Below are 18,571 nucleotides of genomic sequence, written 5' to 3'. Positions count from 1 at the left end.
TTCTTTGAAAAGTCATGGAAGGCGGGAGAGATTCTAGAAAACTGGAAAAGGACAAATATAGTACCCGTCTATAAAAAGGGAAATACAGACAACCTGGGGAATTACGAACCAGTCAGCTTAACTTCTGTACCTTGAAAGATAAAGGAGCAAATAATTAAGCAATCAGTTTGCAAACATCTAGAAGATAATAAGGTGATAAGTAACAGCATGGATTTCTCAAAAATAAATCATGTCAGATCAACCTGATAGCTTTCTTTGACAGGGTAACAAGCCCTGTGGATAGGGGGGAAGCCATAGATGTGGTATATCTTGACTTTAGTAAAGCTTTTGATACTGTTTCACATGACCTTCTTATAAACAAAGTAGGGAATTGAAACCTAGATGGAGCTACTATAAGGTGAGTGCAAAACTGGTTGGAAACCATTCCCAGAGATTAGTTATCAGTCATTCACCATCACTCTGGAAGGTCATAACAGATGGGGTCCCACAGGGATCAGTTCTGGGTCCGGTTCTGTTTAATATCTTTATCAATGATTTAGATAATGGCATACAAATATAAAGTTTGTGGACAATACCAAGCTTGGAGGATAGGATTAAAATTCAAAATGATCTGGACAAAGTGGAGAAATGGTCTGAAGTAGATAGGATGAAATACAGTAAGGACAAATGCAAAGTACTCCTTAGGAAGGAACAATCAGTGGCATACATACAAAATGGGAAATGACTGTTTAGGAAGTAGTAATGCGGAAAGGGATCTGGGGGTCATAGTGGATCACAAGCTAAATATGAGTCACCAGTGTAACACTGTTGCAAAAAAAGCAAACATCATTCTGAGATGTATTAGCAGGAGTGTTGTAAGCAAGACACAAGTAATTTTTCCACTCTACTCTGCATTGATTAGGCCTCAGCTGATGTATTGTGTCCAGTTCTGGGCAACACATTTCAGGAGAGATGTGGACAAATTGGAGAAAGTCCAGAGAAGAGCAACAAAAATGATTAAAGGTCTAGAAAACATGACCTATGATGGAAGATTGAAAAAATTGGGTGTGTTTAGTCTGGAAAAGAGAAGACAGAGAGGGGATGTAACAGTTTTCAAGAACATAAATGGTTGTTACAAGGAGGAAGAAGAATTGTTCTTATTAACCTCTGAGGATAGGACAAGAAACAAGGCTTAAATTGCAGCAATGGAGGTTTAGGTTGGACATTAGGAAAAACTTCCTAACTATCAGGGTGGTTAAGCAATGGAATAAATTGTCTAGGGAGGTTGTGGAATCTCCATCATTGGAGATTTTTTAAGAGCAGGTTAGACAAACACCGGTCAGGAATGGTCTAGATAATACTTAGTCCTGCCGTGAGTGCAGGATACTGGACTAGATGATCTCTTGAGGTCCCTTTCAGGTCTAGGAATTGTAGGGGTGGGCCTACGCAGGTCCGCACAGAGTGTTCTTGTTATACAGTGGGCGCCTGGTAACCCCACACTGGATCCAGTTAAATGCCAGGTATGTGAGAGCAGGGAAAGGGCACATAGCTCCCCTCCCCAGTGTTAAGTTAATAATGTTGCAGCCTGCTATTTAAACCCATTCCATATGTCTGTCATTTATTCACCTGCATGTCCTGATCAAAAGATAGAAGGGTGACTTGTCTTTTACAGATACCAGTAGAAGTGTTCTTTTTGTATTTTGCAAAACAGTTACAAATAACTAGCTGAGCACATTCCTCTTGCTCATTCTTCTTTATAAAACACAACCATTCATAAGGGCAAATAGGACACCTTTATACAAGTGACACCGTATGGGATAGCTTGGTGTGCCAGAAGGGATTTTAAACATGTTGCGTAAGCTGTTGGTTTTTTGCAAAAAATTAGATAGAGGGATCTGTATCAGAAAGGGCTACAGTCTGCTTGGGTTGTAGAGCGCTGTGGTTTGTACAAAAGTATTATTCTTTTTACTTTTTACATATACAGCCTCCTAACAGATCATGGTGCTTTACAAAGCAAGTTAAACTCTGAATTCCTGTTTCAAAGAACTGACAAGAAAAGAAGAAGAGAAAATAACAATAAAGAGAGAGAATCATGGAAATACCCTTCCCCATCAAAGCACTTTAATATGTGACCCAATTGATTTCAGTAGGCCTACTCACATGCTTACAATTATGTCTGTGCTTTGCTGAATCAGTGTTAGTGTGGGAATGTGGTCCCTTAAGGGAATAATGCACCTATCTTAAGAGTTACATGTTTTGTTAGGTTTTTTTAAAAATTATTATTTGTGTATTCATTTTTTGTAGTTAACATTTTTTAGCCTGATTCTGATCCCATATTATAAATCAAAAATAACTCCACATCAATAGGATTTTGCCTGGTTGTGAGAATCAGAATCAGGCTCAGAGATTGTAAGTCCCCATTGAATAAGCAAATCTTATAATTTAGTGGGCAAACAGCATGCCCATATCACATCCAGGAATAAAATACTCTACACTTTAAAAAAACCAAACCAAACAAAAAAACCCCAACAACTATGGGGAACAAATACGAGCAGCTATGTAAACAGCAAAACCAATACAAGCTGCTGGCTGAAATAGGAGATTGAGGTTTGTTCCCTTATTTATCCAGGGCTGGTTAAAATAAATTGCAGGATTGCATAAGTGTTCCTTTGAGGACATATTTAAAATGTTAACAAAGGCTTCAGATTGTGTGAAAAACATTTACATAACAAGAAGTTTACTTAGAACTGGGTTGCACAATGTGTTTATGTGTTTCATTGATCTGTTCCTCTTAATCCCTTAGTGCTGGAGCTGGAAGCTTTTACAGTCCGAACAATCTTTATAAATTTTGTGAGCATTACGTCTGAGATGTTTTCAAAGGAACCTAAGGTAGTTAGGTGCCCAATATCCAATGAAACTCAATGGGATTCAGGCATTTTTCAGATATGATAGTTTGCACCCTTTTAACTCAGGATTCAAATGTATCATGTCCACCCAAATAGCTTTTCATAGCACTTAATTTACACTGGTATTACAGTCCCTAGAAGGCAGTATATACATTCTTCAGCTGAAACAAAAGTAAGTAACTTGAGAAAGAAAAAGGTAACAGACACCATTTTTACCTACTTGAGCAAGCTCCAGTAGCCCGGCTTGACAAGCTCTGATAATAGAACCAGTGTGTTATGTGACATACATGATGGAAAAATAATTGTTTGCTCTGTTTTGTATACTTCCTGAATTTGATTACAAGTCGGTGGGAAACAGGTCATGATTACCTCAGACATTCTGCTAAATTATGGGAGAATATAAATGGTATAGCGATTTTTTTTTTAACCATTAGGTCAATGGTTCAAATGTTGTCCCAGGTGGTTGGAAACTGAAAATTGTTACCATTTGATTGATATTTTCTTTCACATTTGCACATTTCACAGTTGCAAAAGGAGTGTGTGGCTTTTTTGGTTTTTTGTGGCTTTTTTTTTCCTCAATTCTAATTTTTAGTGGACAAGAATCCACATCACAAAAACTACTAGCGCATCTAGCACCATTGTTGTGGCAAATCTCAGCAAATAGGTCGGGGTGGATTAGTGTAAAGATATGGGTATGAAATCTCCTTTACCCCAAGAGGTGGTCTTTGTATGTTAGGATTGAGGTGCATTGCTGTTCCTTTTCTGTGGCTAATTAGACAACTTCATTTTCCTGTGCCATTACCTGTGTAGCTTTTATGAGCAATAAGTTCAGTGTAATTACTTTTAATTAAAAAAGAAAAAAGTTGAAGTAAAATGGTAAGCTACTGTACAGCAAGAGGCAGATTCTCAACTGGTATAAGTTGTTGTCATAGCTCCAAATGAGTTCTGACCAGCTGATGATCTACCCCAGGCATTTCCATCTAATAAAAAGTAGCCTTTTAGTTTTGATGCACTTTAGACAAGTGAAATCTATAATCCCATAATGGACCACAGTACAGGACTAGCATGCAAAAGAGCTTGCTTTGGCTCATGGCTAGTGATGTTTGATTATGTATTATTTCATGCTAGATTTCAAGATATAGAGGTTCCTCATAGATGAGAGCAAGTGTAAGCTAATCCAGCTCTTGTTCCTTTGAAGTGCTATGGCCTCCTATTGAGAGTGTCATATCTTGTCCCAGGAGATGTGATAACGTTTTTTAAAAATAATGTCTGAAAATAATATCGCTTCTTGCATTGACCTATAATCCTCAGCTCCGTAGCAGGATTGCTATAATCAGAGCTTTACCATCTTGAAACAAGTACACTATAAAGAAAGTTTTAAATGATTGAAATAAAGTATGATGGCCACCCGCATTGCTAATCTACTGTTTTGCCATGGAAACTGAGTGTTTTGTACATTCTCATCTTGTAGGAGACCACCTTAGACTATCTGAGATGTAAAGCTGAAGTGCAAGCCTTGCTTTCCTGAACTGCAAACTTCAAAGAGCACAGAGAAAGTCTTCAAGTATTTATTCATGTGTTTCAGATTCATACCCACAGAGTGGGAGAAGTTGATAGTTTTTGCTGCAACAGACTACTAAATGGCTTCTTCTTCTCTATCACCAACTGTTCATCAATCAGACCGTCCCTAAAAAATCAGCTTGATATGGCAGAGACAGAGATAAGATTGACATATATGGGAGAATTCTCCTCTTTTTACAAACAGGAAACATCTGTTGCTTGGTGCTAATTGTTGACTTTCTTTCAGATAGCCTACAGAAAATTAGTGTTAATAGTGAAAGATAACAGAAATTCTAGTTAAAATACAAAAGAGGTAAGGGAGTTTTAGGATAAGATAGTTTGTAGGAAAGATGATGCGCTTTGATTTTTTTTTTAATTATACTCTCCAACACACTGAAAGTTTTAATTGCCTGTCAACTTGTTTTTTTCTGGAGTTTGATTATTCAGATATTATATTTTGGATTGATGACATTAATTTGGATGGGAGTTGATGCAGGCACAGATCTGAGACATGCTTAAGTATTCAGATTCCAAGTATTTATCAAGACAGATCATATTTGCAAATATGTCATTTACTTGGTACCTGTTATTACACAGTAAAGGGGATGTGAGATGACTGTAGTGAAGATTTCGCAGATCAAAGAAGTCTAGAGTCAACTTTTGTTTTATGTATTTATTATTTGGTGCAAAATTTATAAAAAGTAATGGTACAGTGAAACCTACTTTCAGCGACCACACAAACTATCAGCAAAAATTGATTGCTTAGAAGACGTGGATTTGGTTAAACAAAATTGGGCTGGGGGTATAGTAGGAGAAAAAGCAACTGCCTTATAAGTTAAGACAGAGCCACAAAAGTTAGAGTTTTCTTAATATGTTGGGCAGTAGGTGGCAGTGCTGCTACAACAAGGGGTCTCTTAAAGAGAGCAGGGAAACTAAATATAGAGATGCCTCTGAGCTATTGTCTGTGCTGTTCCTCTTTTTTCAGAAATAACAAGATATTCTTCATTTAACCGTGTGTAGTTAAGTCAATTCAGCAGAGTTCTGAACTGGCTCCACTGAAGTCAATGGGACTCCTTCCACTGACTTCACTGTGTGTTAGATTGGCTCCAGTTGTGCAAGAGAAACCTTGGATTTACTCAACTGGCTGCATAAGACAAGATATACCTGTGAGGAAAAGCACTAACACAAGGGCTCTTGTTGCAGTTTCGTTTCATTACCCTACTCCATCTATGTTCCCATATGAAGAGATCAGGTGCATGTTTTGCAACCAGAGTGCAAAGACAGGAAAATGGCTGATTATTACTTAATATATTTCACATAGACCATTGCAACACTAACTGTTTTTATACAACTATTTTTCTGATACTTGCATTTGTGCTTTAAACTACTATAGTAATAATAACTATAGACACAGCACTGTATCCTTGACATTGATTTTTTGCATAAAGCTAGGGCTGTCAAGCAATTAAACAATTGCAATTAATCACACTATTAATAATAGAATACCATCTATTTAAATAGTTTTGGATATTTTCTACATTTTCAAATATATTCATTTCATTTACAACACAGAATACAAAGTGTACAGTGCTCACTTTATATTTATTTTTGATAAATATTTGCACTGTAAAAACAAAAGTAATAGTATTTTTCAATGCACCTAATACAAGTACTGTATTGCAATCTCTTTATCATGAAAGCTGAACTTACAAATGTAGAATTATGTACCAAAAAAACCTGCATTCAAAAATAAAACAATGTAAAACTTTAGAGCCTACAAGTCCACTCAGTCTTACTTCTTGTTCGGCCAATCACTCAAACAAGTTTGTTTACAATTGTAGGAGATAATTTTTCCTGCTTCCTGTTTACAATGTCACCTGAATGTGAGAACAGGCTTTCACCTCTGGAGAGATGGGTTCACATCTTGCCTTAGACCATGTGTGAAAATTCCCTCTCACTCTTCATGTGTTCCTTACTGAAAGATTGTCGTTCTGCTCCCTAGATGCAGACCTGGACTAGCACAGGTGCTATAAGTTATTTCAATCCAATTCAATGGAAGTTGGTCCAATTTCCTCCCTCATGGTCTCTTCACTTCAGCCTCACACCACCTGCCTTCTGTGTTCCTCTTCTGTCAGTGTCCCATTTCCATTTTTCTAGTTCCTTCCCAACAAAACCCCACACAATTTTGTTTATTAAAAAAAAAATTGTTCAGCCTGCTTCAGGGCTGTTAATTGATCGCAGTTAAGTCATGCGATTAACTCAAAAAAATTAATTGCAATTAATCACAGTTAAGCAATAGAATACCATGTGACATATTAAATATTTTTTGATGTTCTTCTACATTTTCAAGTGTATTGATTTCAGTTACAACACAGAATACAAAGTGTACAGTACTCATTTTAGATTGTTTTTACTACTACTATTTGTGCTCAAAAATGATAAAAGAAATAGTATTTTTCGATTCATCTCATACAGGTACTGTAGTGCAATCTCTTTATTGATAAAGTGCAACTTATGAATGTAGGGTTTTTTTGGTTACATAACTACACTGCTGAGATTTTTGGTTTAGAGCTGGTTCTTTAGAAATCCTGCTCTCACTTTTGCTGATGTAAATCTAGAGGCATACTACTGAATCATGGGAGTTACACCCATGTAACTAGGAGCAAAACTTGCCCCAGCCCCCACCATCACTATAGGCATTTTAGGATCACACTGAAGACTACAAGAGGGTGAAAAACCCTTTTATTTTCATTTCTATTTAAATATGGACTTGTGCCAATTTAATGAGTTTCAAATGGGTTTAGGATGTGAGCTGCTTTGAAGTTTGTCCCATAGCTGCACCTATATTTACATCCTGGGAACATGCACATTTCAGTGATCACATCCAGGCAGGAGAACATGATGAATTGGAAGTAGGTGTATACATGGTCTTACTCCTGTATATAGCCCAGTACATTGATATAAGGAACAGGAGGTAGTTTTACAGGATTATTACATCCTTCACAGGAAGATGTAATTGATCTGACTCTCAGAACCAGGCCTGGAGCAGAATATTTTATGTGGATAGAAAGGAGGATTAGCAGCACCAAAGGATTTTCTGAGCAATATCAAAAAGAATGACATGGAAAAAGTATAGAGTTGAAGAATCACATTACCACCCTGCTCCAAGTAGTCTGACATGCTGTATTAATGTCTAATTTGTCCTCTTCCCTTGTTAACAACAGAACTATTAACAATAAAAACATGAATTCTAACCAAAGCTTTCTTTCCCCAGGCCTGGTTGTTCTTGCAGGACTCTTCCCTCTGCCTCCAGAGCCATGCCTACCTCCTTTATATCATAACCAGGGTGGGGTTAGCAAGCAACACCTGCTACAGTGAGGAATCAATTAGCATTTTCCAGCAGGGCACCTTACACTTCCTAAGAGGTTGGGTCAACAGAGGATCGCTGCCATCTGTTACAAGGAAACAAGCCCTAACAGGTTTTTTTTTAAAAAATGGTAAAAGCCACGGAATATTATAGAAAGGGGAAGGCTATTGAATTGCTTGTAATAAAGATTGTGAAGAGCTTGTACTGTATGGAAACATTGTAACAAAAAAGACTGTACCCAAGGAGCAGACACAAGGCTACATCAAATCCATGTCCTCTCTAGGGGCCAGATCTTATTTAAACAGAGCTCCTATTGAAGCAGATGGTTAGAGTGAGAGAATTAATCCTGGAAAAAGACAAGGAAATTGAGTTAAATTTACAAGGGAGGAATTGTTATTTAAAGTGTGTATAAATAAGAGAGTGCTGCTACCTTAGTTTCACAGGAATAATCATTGCTTACCTGACTTCATTGTATATCAACAGCATTTAACATTACAGTATTTAACTCAAACAATCCCAATATATTTTATGATGTGAAAGACTCTATACCAAGCAAAGTTGTATAGTTTTACTTGCCTGAGTTATCTCAGGGAACTTGCGGGTGGGGAAGGTGTCACCTGTGTTACAGTTTGATCCAACTTATAATGATGGCTATGTCCCTTTGGCTATTATTAGAATGTTGAATATTAAATAGGCACAGAGCCTTCAGGAAAGCATGCCTCAGCCCAGAAGTTAGTGAGCCAAATTCACTCATAGTGTGACTACATTGATTTAATTGGATTCAGCCAAATCTGTATGAAATAGTGCACCAGTTTACATGCCAAATGTTGTGTTCAAATTTTAAAACATTACAATGGGTTGAGATATAAATAAACTCGATCATCAACTTGTGCTTTAAAAGTTATGCCTCCTTTCCGCCTTTCTCAGCAAAGCTAGTATTAATTTGTATCTTAGACACAATAAATATAGCAATTAACTCCATTATGGCATGTTCCAAGGGATTTGCTGTACCATAGTTAACCATAAAAATATCCAAATTAAGTTCACATCCACTTATTATTTAAGCAATACAAAGAATGTCAGAAAGCTAGTTTTATATAGTTTCCATGGGGATTTTTCAAACAGCAATAACAAACGCTTAGATTTGCTTTTACTTAGAACGATCTTTAAGTATGCTTATGGATAAGAACGTACTATTTGAACTGTAATTTGTCCCAAGTGACCAAATAGCATAAAATAACTACATGTAAAATCTACAGGACAGTGTTGTTCAAATATTACAAAAGACCACCAAAATAGTTCTGAACATTTTGCTCAATATTTTTTTCCCCAGTTAACACACACACTAGAAAGGAAAAATAGTTCTGCTAGTTTAATATCTCTTGTAATCTACAGGTGGCGCCACAATTTTCACATTAGGCTACCTTCTGGAATGCATTTTGGCCTTCCCATTTCATAACAAAATTCAGAAGTTTATCATGAGGCATTTAAAGCTTCCTGACAATGAAGACTATACATTGGCAATCACCCAAGAGCCCCAGGGCAAGCTGAAGTTATAAGCTTACCTACAGTGTTCAGGGGGAGTGGGGGGGAAGGGAAACAATGCATGCAGTCATACTATTTGCTTATACTTAAGTCTGGCTAAAAAACTAATACATTGTTTCTTGTTTGAGTTCGCTAGCAACCAACAACCTTGAGCAATAATGTTTCTGCAATTACAAACAAAGGGCCAACTTAAACAGGCCACATGTTATGTATGACTTTGCAGGTTGAACTTTGAAGCCCCTGGACTTAATTCATCCAGGATAGCCATTTGTAGTACATCGCAGGACGAAGACTTTTCCACACATCCTTGTGAGAATTTGTTCAAATACTCCACTATGCTTGCTCTGCATGGCCTCCTAAGCACTCAAGCATGTGCATAACTTTAAATGTGAGTAAACCCATTTGTGTTTTAAAGTTATGCATATACCTAAATGCTTTCCTGGATGAGAGCTTAGGTATTGATGGGGCTAGCACACCATTAGTGAAGTTTCTTTCTCTTCACTTACAACATGCTGTACTGACGGGGCTTGCTATCGCCAATGAATCAAAAATTTGGGAGTGTTTATTGCTGTGTAATCAGATTTTCACAGGTTTGATTTGTCATAGATTTAGGAGGTTTTGGACTTGACCCTTTAAGGTGCTAATTGTTCTTCACCTCTGCCTCAGCACGTTGCAAGATTGAGCCATTGGGCCCACATCCTCAAAGGTATTTAGGCATCTAACTTCTATTGAAATTAATAGGAGTTAAAAGTGCCTAAATATCTGTTGAGTACCTGGACCTAAGTTGTCAAGAATTACCTCAGGTTTGCACCCTATGCACCAAAACCCTAACAAGTTTCTAAAATGGGACCAAAATGTTTAGTTGATCTTTAGTTGTGAATTACAAATGTTGCAGATGGAGTTTTTTCTACAGCTAGACTGCAAGAAAAACTACAAGCATGTACTGAGACCGGGGGTGAAAGTAACTTACAGAACTTACCGGTACTGCTGGAGTCCTGAGGGGGGCATGGCCTCAACCGGAAGAGGCGGGGCCTCTCAAGCTTTAAAGGCCCTGGGGCACTGGCTGTGGCTGGGAGCCCTAGGGCCTTTAAATCAAACCAGGGCTCCCAGCTGCAGAGGTGGCTGGGAGCCCCTGGGGCTCCCGGGCAAATTAAAGGGCCTGGGGCTCTGGCCAACGTGGAGCTCTGGGTCCTTTAAATGCCCACCGCAGCTCCAGCTGGGATTTAAAGGGCTCGGGGCTCCCGCGACTGCAGGGAGCTCCGAGCCCTTTAAATCCCAGCCCCAGCCCAGCCGCCAAAGCTGCAGATGGGATTTAAAGGGCTCTGGGCTCTCTGCAGTGATGGGGAGCTCCGAGCCCTTTAAATCCCAGCCCCAGCCCGGCGTGGAGCCCAGAGCCCTTTTAATCCTGGCTGCGGAAGCCGGTGCAGTCCGGCACGGCGTACTGGCCCCCTACCAAGCCTCATCCCCTTGCACCTGGACCACTCAGATGAGCCCCCACACCTGGACCCCCACCCTGCTGAGCAGGGGCGGCTCTAGACATTTCGCCGCCCCAAGCATGGCGGCACACCGCGGGGGGCTCTCTGCTGGTCGCCGGTCCCGCGGCTCCGGTGGACCTCCTGCAGGCAGTCCTGCGGGAGGTCCACCGGAGCCGCAGGACCAGCGGACCCTCCGCAGGCATGCCGCCCTCCCGGCGACCGGCAGAGTGCCCCCACATGGCATGCTGCCCCAAGCACGTGCTTGGCGTGCTGGGGCCTGGAGCCGCCCCTGCTGCTGAGCCACAGCCCACCACATGCAGACACTTTCTCCTGAGCCCCAACCACCTTCACCTGGACCCCCCTGAAGGGTCCCATTGCCCCTACACCCAGACCCCCCCCAACGAGACCCAGATCCCCCCTGCATACAGACCCCCACTGAGCCATCTGCACCCAGATTGCCTCACACAGAACCCTATCACCCCATACCTGGAGCTCCCCACACACTGAGCCCTTCCACGCTTGGATCCTGCTGGGCTGAGCTTACCTGGTGTGGAGTGGCAGGGCTCTTACACTGTGTCAGGGTCCTCACTGTTGAGTTTCTGTCCCGGGGGGTGGGGAGCGGGAGGAATGGGAAGTGCTGCAGGGTGATTTTCCACCTCCATGCTGCCAGTGGCCTGTGCTCTCCAATGCCATGCTGGAGCCTCCACATTTATTTATTGACAAATAAAATTTTGCAAAATTTTAATTTTTTTTAGTGCAGAATTTTTAACTGTTTGGCACAGAATTCTCTCAGGAGTAAACTTTAGAAACTCTGACATACAAATCATTGTTGGTTATTCAAGTACTTAATTTTAAAGCACAGAGGAGCTCTCTTAATTAAACACAGAAACAAGAAGCTGCTGGATTGTTTATATAATGCAATATGTACAGCCGATTACTGCAGCCAAATTTACCTTCACATTACACCAATGCATAATTGTAAATAGCTGAGGCAAGTTATAATGACCTGGCCTTGTTTCCTTACTGTCTTCATAATTACATGGCAAAAAAGCCTTCTGGTTGGGTTTGCTTTGCTTTTTTCAGCGTAGAGTGTTGTGCTACCACAGTTTGTCCAAACAATGGGCTTGATTCTCACTTACACTACTGCCCCTTTGCATTGCTAGAATGGTGTAAAGAGAATTTGCTCTTCATGAGAATCAGACCCAGTGGTTTTACTTTTGTGCCAGTTTTTGAGATGAGCATGTAGTACACTCAGCAGTTTGGAAGACTGGGCCATAAAACAGAACTCCACAAGTAAATACGGTAAAGTCTTTAAATAGAGGCGAACAAATGGAAATCACGTAAGTTGTAAGCTATAGTCTTTATAATCATTTATTTTTAAGAAAAATCTTTGAGATAATTGCTACCAGGCAAACAACTTCAGTTTACTAATAAGAGAAACATATGGAAATGTGTTGGCTCATTTAATAAAGCAGCAAAAATTAGTGATCTCTGAAACAGGTGATCATTTTAATTTACATTAAACTCTCAGCATGATAGAGATGGTTGGTTTTCTTTTGAGGACTCTCACAGGTGACATTGAAATGTTAGCAATTTTTCTGAATGTTTTGTTTTAATAATGCAACAAAATAATTATAGTTCCTCTGGTGTTCCCTGGCTCAGTTTAGATTTGCAAAGGAAACAGAGGTAAAATTGGATAGACCTGTCCTTGGCTGGCTTCTGCTGCAGGCACAAGAGATTATTTTTATATTCAAACAATTTTGAGATGACATATCCAAGTACTGAACTTGCTGAATGATCATGTGTGCCTGGAGGGCTGTAGAGAACAGAGTTCTTAAACTTTTGCAAACAAAACAAGGAAAATTGTTTTTGTTTTTAAGTGACCTTGTCAAGGTTTTACAGTCCCATCACTGAACTACCTGAAAAATGACAAAATCTGACTGAAAAAGTCGTCTTGTTTCTGTAGTAAATATCTAGGAGCAGATCTTAAGGTAGTATAAACTGTCATCACTTCTCTGAAGTCAATGGAGCTATGACAGTTTACACCTGCTCAAGATCCATTTCCTAGACACTAAATCTAATACAAAGCTTTTAAAAGCTTCTGAAGAACAAACTCTGCAGAGGCGGAATCCCAAGTAGCAGCCACAGTATGGCAGAACCTTGAAAAAACCTCCACTTCATCATTGAGGTCTATCACACTGTTATCACATGTCATTAGAGTTACTCCTGCACAAAAAATTAAGAATTCTGCACACAATATTTTAAAATTCTGCAAAATTCTGCAAATTTTATTTGTCAAATTAATGTGGAGGCTCCACCATGTCATTGGGGAGCACAGGCCACTGGCTGCATAGAGGTGGGAGATCACTGTGCAGTTCCCCACACCCCCCAAACATGGACTCGGCAGTGAGGCGGCACCCAACCCTGACACAACACAAGAACCGGGGCTGCCCCAGAACAACCCAGGGCCTTGCCCCTCTGTGCCAGGTGCACCAGGTGTGGGCAGGCAGGCTCAGCAAGGCAGGATTCAAGTGTGGAGGGGCTTAGTGTGGGGGGATCCAGGTGGGGGTTGAGATGGTTCGGTATGGGGCAATCTGGGTGTGCACAGCTCAGTGGGAGATCTGGGTGCAGGGGCAGATCTGGATGCACAGAGGCTTGTTGGAAGGTTCTGGGTGCAACAGTAATGGGATTCTGCAGGAGGAACCAGGTGACGGTGTTTGGGGCTCAGTGGTGGGTCCAGATGCTGTGGGAATGGGGCTCAGTGGGGTGGGGATCCAGGTGCAGCTGGTTAGGGCTGAGTGGGGTGGGGTGGGGATCTGGATGTGGATGGCTTGTCGAGATGGTCCAGGTGCAGGGGGAGTGGGGCTCATTGAGGGGTTCTGAGTGCAGGGGGGGGTGAGGCTCGGCAGAAGGGTCTGGGTACAAGGGGGTCTGTATGCACAGGGGTTGGGAGGATGGGGGAGCAGCTCCCTGTATAGGGATTCCTCTCCCTGCAGCTGAGGAGTGATGGGTGCAGGAAGCGGTGGGGAGGGAGCGATTTGCAGAACTTTCTGCAGCTGGGGGAGAAATTTGCAGGTGAGTCTGACCTGGCCCTGGATGCCGTGCAGGGGAAGAGGAAGTCCCATCCTCCCCAGCCCAGCTGGGACTAGTAGCTGAGCCCAACGCAAGGGTAGGAGCCATCAGCTGGGTCTTCCTGAGTCCCACCCCCTGTCCCACAGTGATTTTCCTCTCTGCCGGCTGCCCTGGGCATCCAAAACATACTGCTGGGGAGGGTCACATGACCTCTCTCATGGCTTCCCTTTGCTTCCTTGTCAGAAAGTCATTTTTCTGTGGGGAATCAAAGAAATCTGTGGGGGACATAAATTCTGCACATGTGCAGTGGCACAGGATTCCCACAGGAGTATAGAGTGCATGTGTGTATGATAAAAATCAGAAATGCAAATGGATCTTTCCTTTAATGTTTCTTCACAGCATTCCTGAGCTGCTGTATCTCTTGTTATTCCAGCATAGGGTATCTCTTGAAATCAGTTGTGTTATATTGTGCTCTATTGCTTGTGTACTGTTGTCTGCTGTTAGTGTCAGATCAGATTTCAATATTTCTAAAGCTCAGATACCTGCATAATATGCTCTTGGTAGTGAAATCAGATTAAATACTTAAAAATGGATTTGACAATCTTAATCTCCAGACAGACTATTGAAGAAACCTAATTTTTCACTGCCAGTATCAACTACGCTATTGTTTATAATTTATGAATTGTAAAATTTTAAAATGACGGATTGTTTTCTCCTTATACCTGGTGTGATTAAAACTTGCACAAGTTTCCACTGTGACAGTAAAGGGCCTAATCTTCTTCCCATTGAAGACAATGGCAATGGGATCAGTTTCAGACTGTTTTGGACGAAAGGGAGTACATATTTGTAGTAGTGAACTATAGCATTTAATAAACAAAAAATCCCTACTGTAAACACAAAACAGTGCTAAAGAAAAAAATAGAATTGTTTATTGTTAAGTAGTACAATAATTTCAGTTCATCATTCAAAAACCCAATACACAACTTTTTGCTCATATAGCAAATATTTCAATGCACATTACACACACCTGTCATGCAGGGAAGTATTATAGTACACAGTTCTACTGTGGCACTGAGAGGTTAAGTGTCTTGCACAAGGTCACACACTGATTTAGTGGCAAAGTTGAGACTCAAACCCAGGACTTCAGTTCTTAGTGCCCTGCTCTAATCACTAGACAATTCTTCCTCTCCCACTTCTGCTTTACAGTAAACACAGAGAGTGGGACTTTCAAAAGCATTCAGCATTGACCAGACTCTGCTCCTGTTGCAGTCAGTAAGGTGAGTGTTTAGCCTTTTTGAAAAGCCCATCCACACTGTCTACATGAAACAGTGAATCCACTTTGAAATATGTTTTACATTTTTAAAGTGATTACAACACTAAATAGTTAATAACGAGTAGAGCTCTTGATTCATATCTGAGTGTTAGCTTCTAATACACATTCTCAGTGCTCCTTGAATCAGCTGGCCAATTCTCTTGTGATTTTTTCACTTTGCTGTTTATCTGACCTCCATAATCTTGTAGAAATCATGATTGTTCCCGAGGAAAAGAAAAAATTTGCTTTAAATTCCATCTTTATTTTTCTCTGAAATTACTGCTCACTCCATTGTCTAACTCTTTTGACGAACATTATTTCTTCCAATGTTTCTGCCAGACTCTAAAAACAAAAAAACAATATCAGAGCAAATTTTAGGACATCCTGTAGGTAAACTCTCTGTCCTCAAACTTCATGTCTGCTGCACTTCATAGTTATTCAACATTCCTTATTCTGTATTTACTCAGACAGCTTTCACTATCTGAGTTCAATGGAAGAGCTATCTGAGTAAGGAGTTCAGAACAGGGCTTCTATAATGTTATCATCTTTGCTGAATCAACAGCATTTGGTTGGCTATGCCTCTGTGATAATCTAAGAAATCCTTAAAGTTGCACTGCAGTTGATTTTACAATATACCACATACATACAGTTACTGGTGACATAACAGTGGAATAAAAAGTTATTGTGTCTGGGGAAAGGGAGATAATTACAGAATTTTTTAAGGTTATAAACATGGATAAAGTTGTATCTTTAAGGACTATATGAAAGCGGTAACAGCAGAAGCAGAGAAGACAATCTGTGGGCAGTAAATACACCTCTACCCCGATATAACGTGACCCGATATAACACAAATGTGGATATAATGTAGTAAAGCAGTGCTCCAGGGGGGGCAGGGCTGCTCACTCCGGCGGATCAAAGCAAGTTCGATATAATACGGTTTCACCTATAACACACTAAGATTTTTTGGCTCCCGAGGACAGCGTTATATTGGGATAGAGGTGTATAGTCTAGGAGACAGTGCATGTTTCATGCTGTACTAAGACCTTGATCCTGATCCTTGTGGGAACAGGAGTCTGCCAGCATAAATCAGTTTGAAGGACCAGGGCCTAAGTCTATGTGTCATACCTTGAAAATAAAGAGAGATTCAAGTCTTCTCCTTTTGTGGTGCTATTTTTCCCCCATAGCTAATCTAGGTTTGGGTGATTCCTCCCCCCCCCCCCACCCCCCGGAAGGAAATGTTTGGGGCGTGTCACAATTGCAAGGCTGCAGGCACTAACCAGGAAGAAAAAATAGCACTGACTCGTTTGGGGTTTTTTGGGGAAAAAAAACATTAAAATTGGATTGAATTTGCAATTGCAAACAGTTGTTAAAAAAATGGGTCAAACTTGGGGCACTGATAGGTTTTTACTAAAAGGGCAGCTAACTAGAAAATATTTCCAGACAAGATTTAGGTTGGAGTTAAACTGGCAAGTTCATAAGAACTTAAGTACTAAATTCATCCTTGGTGTAACCATAGCTATATCGAATAGCACTGGAGAATAATTTGGCCCACTATTTTTCTTAGTTGAACATGGTCATTTCCATGAAATATTTATTGGGGAAACCAGAAAATCCTACATTAGGATTGTTTTTTTAAAAAGCTCAAATGTTAGAAAATATGAAAATTCAGATTTACAGTACCCGAGCAACCTCAATTCTTGATATCCTCCATTTGAATTATGCATAGACATCATGCTGTATCTCATATACGTTGACATTCAGAGCTATAGCCTCTGTTATACTGTCCCATACTCTACATACTATGCACCCATTATATGTAAGTGTTAAGGGTAAATGGTAATACAAAGAATTAAATCTAGAATAAAATTATTGTGTAGAAAGTAGAACAGATTCCATTTTCTTGTAGATGAACTTCATGTTTTTTGATTCTCACTGACAATGGCTTCCTTGTAAATCATAGTGTGTGTGTAGCTATTATAACATCAAACACATGTTGCATTCCTATAGCTGAGGTTAGAGAGGAGCCTCCCCTCCTTGATGGAATTTTTTGCTGCTCAGCTGACCAGATGTATGATTTAGGTTCACTTTCCCTTTAAATGTTAAGTATGCCCACAACTAGAGGCAGACCAGACTAGATAAACAGTGTCATGTCTATTACAACATGACAACTCTCATGTTCCTGTTCAATTCTAAGGCTTTTCCACTTTGAGTCAAACAAGTATCTGAGTGTGGAAATGAGCAATGTTTTAATTTCTTTGCAGATATCCCAGAGTTATAAACAATAATACATGCTCTAGAAAATCTGCAATTTACAATGCGGACCACAAGGACACTTTCAAGCTAAATATTCATGCTGAGATGAAATTTATTCTAAGCTGAGAGAGAACGTGACAGTAGGATTTGTCCTCAAACACATATTTACCCCTTAATTTGACTCCCTGTCTGATTAGTGATGTATTTCTTTTATAGTAGTGCCCAAGTGCCCCATTGTGCTATGCATTGTGTAAACACATAGACACGATCCTTTCCCAAAGCTCTTACAAACTAGACTTGTTAATTGATTTTCTGTTACTAACTATAACCTGCAAATACTCACCTTTTGAGTCTCACTGCACCAATACTGGGTTTTATTGCTTTCTTTTCCACCATCTCCAGCTTCACTTATTTTAGCCTCTCTTTTATACTGGTCTCACCATCTTTACCACCTGTTGTCTCTCCCCCTCTTTTTCATTCCCCTACTTCCCCACAAATCCACATCCCACCTCCACCCCAGCCCTACCTCCACCCGCTCCATCGCTCTCAACCTTCCCCAGCATAGCCTTTCACCCTCCCTCCAGCCCTTGCCTTTCTTTACCAGCCTTGTCCCTCCCTTTCTCCTGATCCCTATGGAATGCTCATCCCATTTCTAGCATCCAGGTCCTCCATCTCCTCTGTTCTCCATTGCTAGGGGCTCACTGAAACCTGGCTCCCTTCTCTGGCACTGCCTTTAAGCTGTTCTCTCTCCTGGTGCCTCTCCTCACACACTCCTTGCCTTGGCTTCCACTCATGCCACTTCCAGACAGTCCTCATTTGTTCTCTTTGGAACAACATTTCATTACACATGGTTCTCCCCTCTCCTTCCATGTTGCTAACTACCGCCACCTAGTGGACATCTCCCCATTCTGTTTCATCCCTGACTTTGATACCTGGCTCTCTTCTTCTCTTCACCAAGCTCTACCCTTCACACTGTAGTATGTACTGTACGAAATCAAAAACTAGGCAGTAACAAGCCTAGAAGGGGACTCCCTTGAGTACATTGGTGCATCATAAATGTTATCAGAATCCCTCAATGAAATTATAGTCTCCTTAGTTACAC

The 18,571-nt window shown here is 40.5% G+C and overlaps 1 long non-coding RNA gene across 4 annotated transcripts in view; it reads left to right on the top strand.

The window, feature by feature from the left end:
* The window catches only part of LOC120405693, a 37,182-nt gene that overhangs the window by 12,402 nt on the left and 6,209 nt on the right, over window positions 1–18,571 (top strand). For 3 of the 4 annotated variants that reach the window (XR_005598780.1, XR_005598777.1, XR_005598778.1), the window contains exon 3: window positions 15,111–15,181. The exons of the other annotated variant lie outside the window; for it this stretch is intronic. This is a non-coding gene — a long non-coding RNA (uncharacterized LOC120405693). The remainder of the gene's footprint in view (window positions 1–15,110; window positions 15,182–18,571) is intronic. 4 annotated transcript variants of the gene reach the window in all.

The sequence above is a fragment of the Mauremys reevesii genome, linkage group 5 (assembly GCF_016161935.1).
Source record: "Mauremys reevesii isolate NIE-2019 linkage group 5, ASM1616193v1, whole genome shotgun sequence".
Taxonomy (NCBI): Eukaryota; Metazoa; Chordata; order Testudines; family Geoemydidae; genus Mauremys; species Mauremys reevesii.
This window is presented reverse-complemented; position numbering and strand designations above follow the sequence as displayed.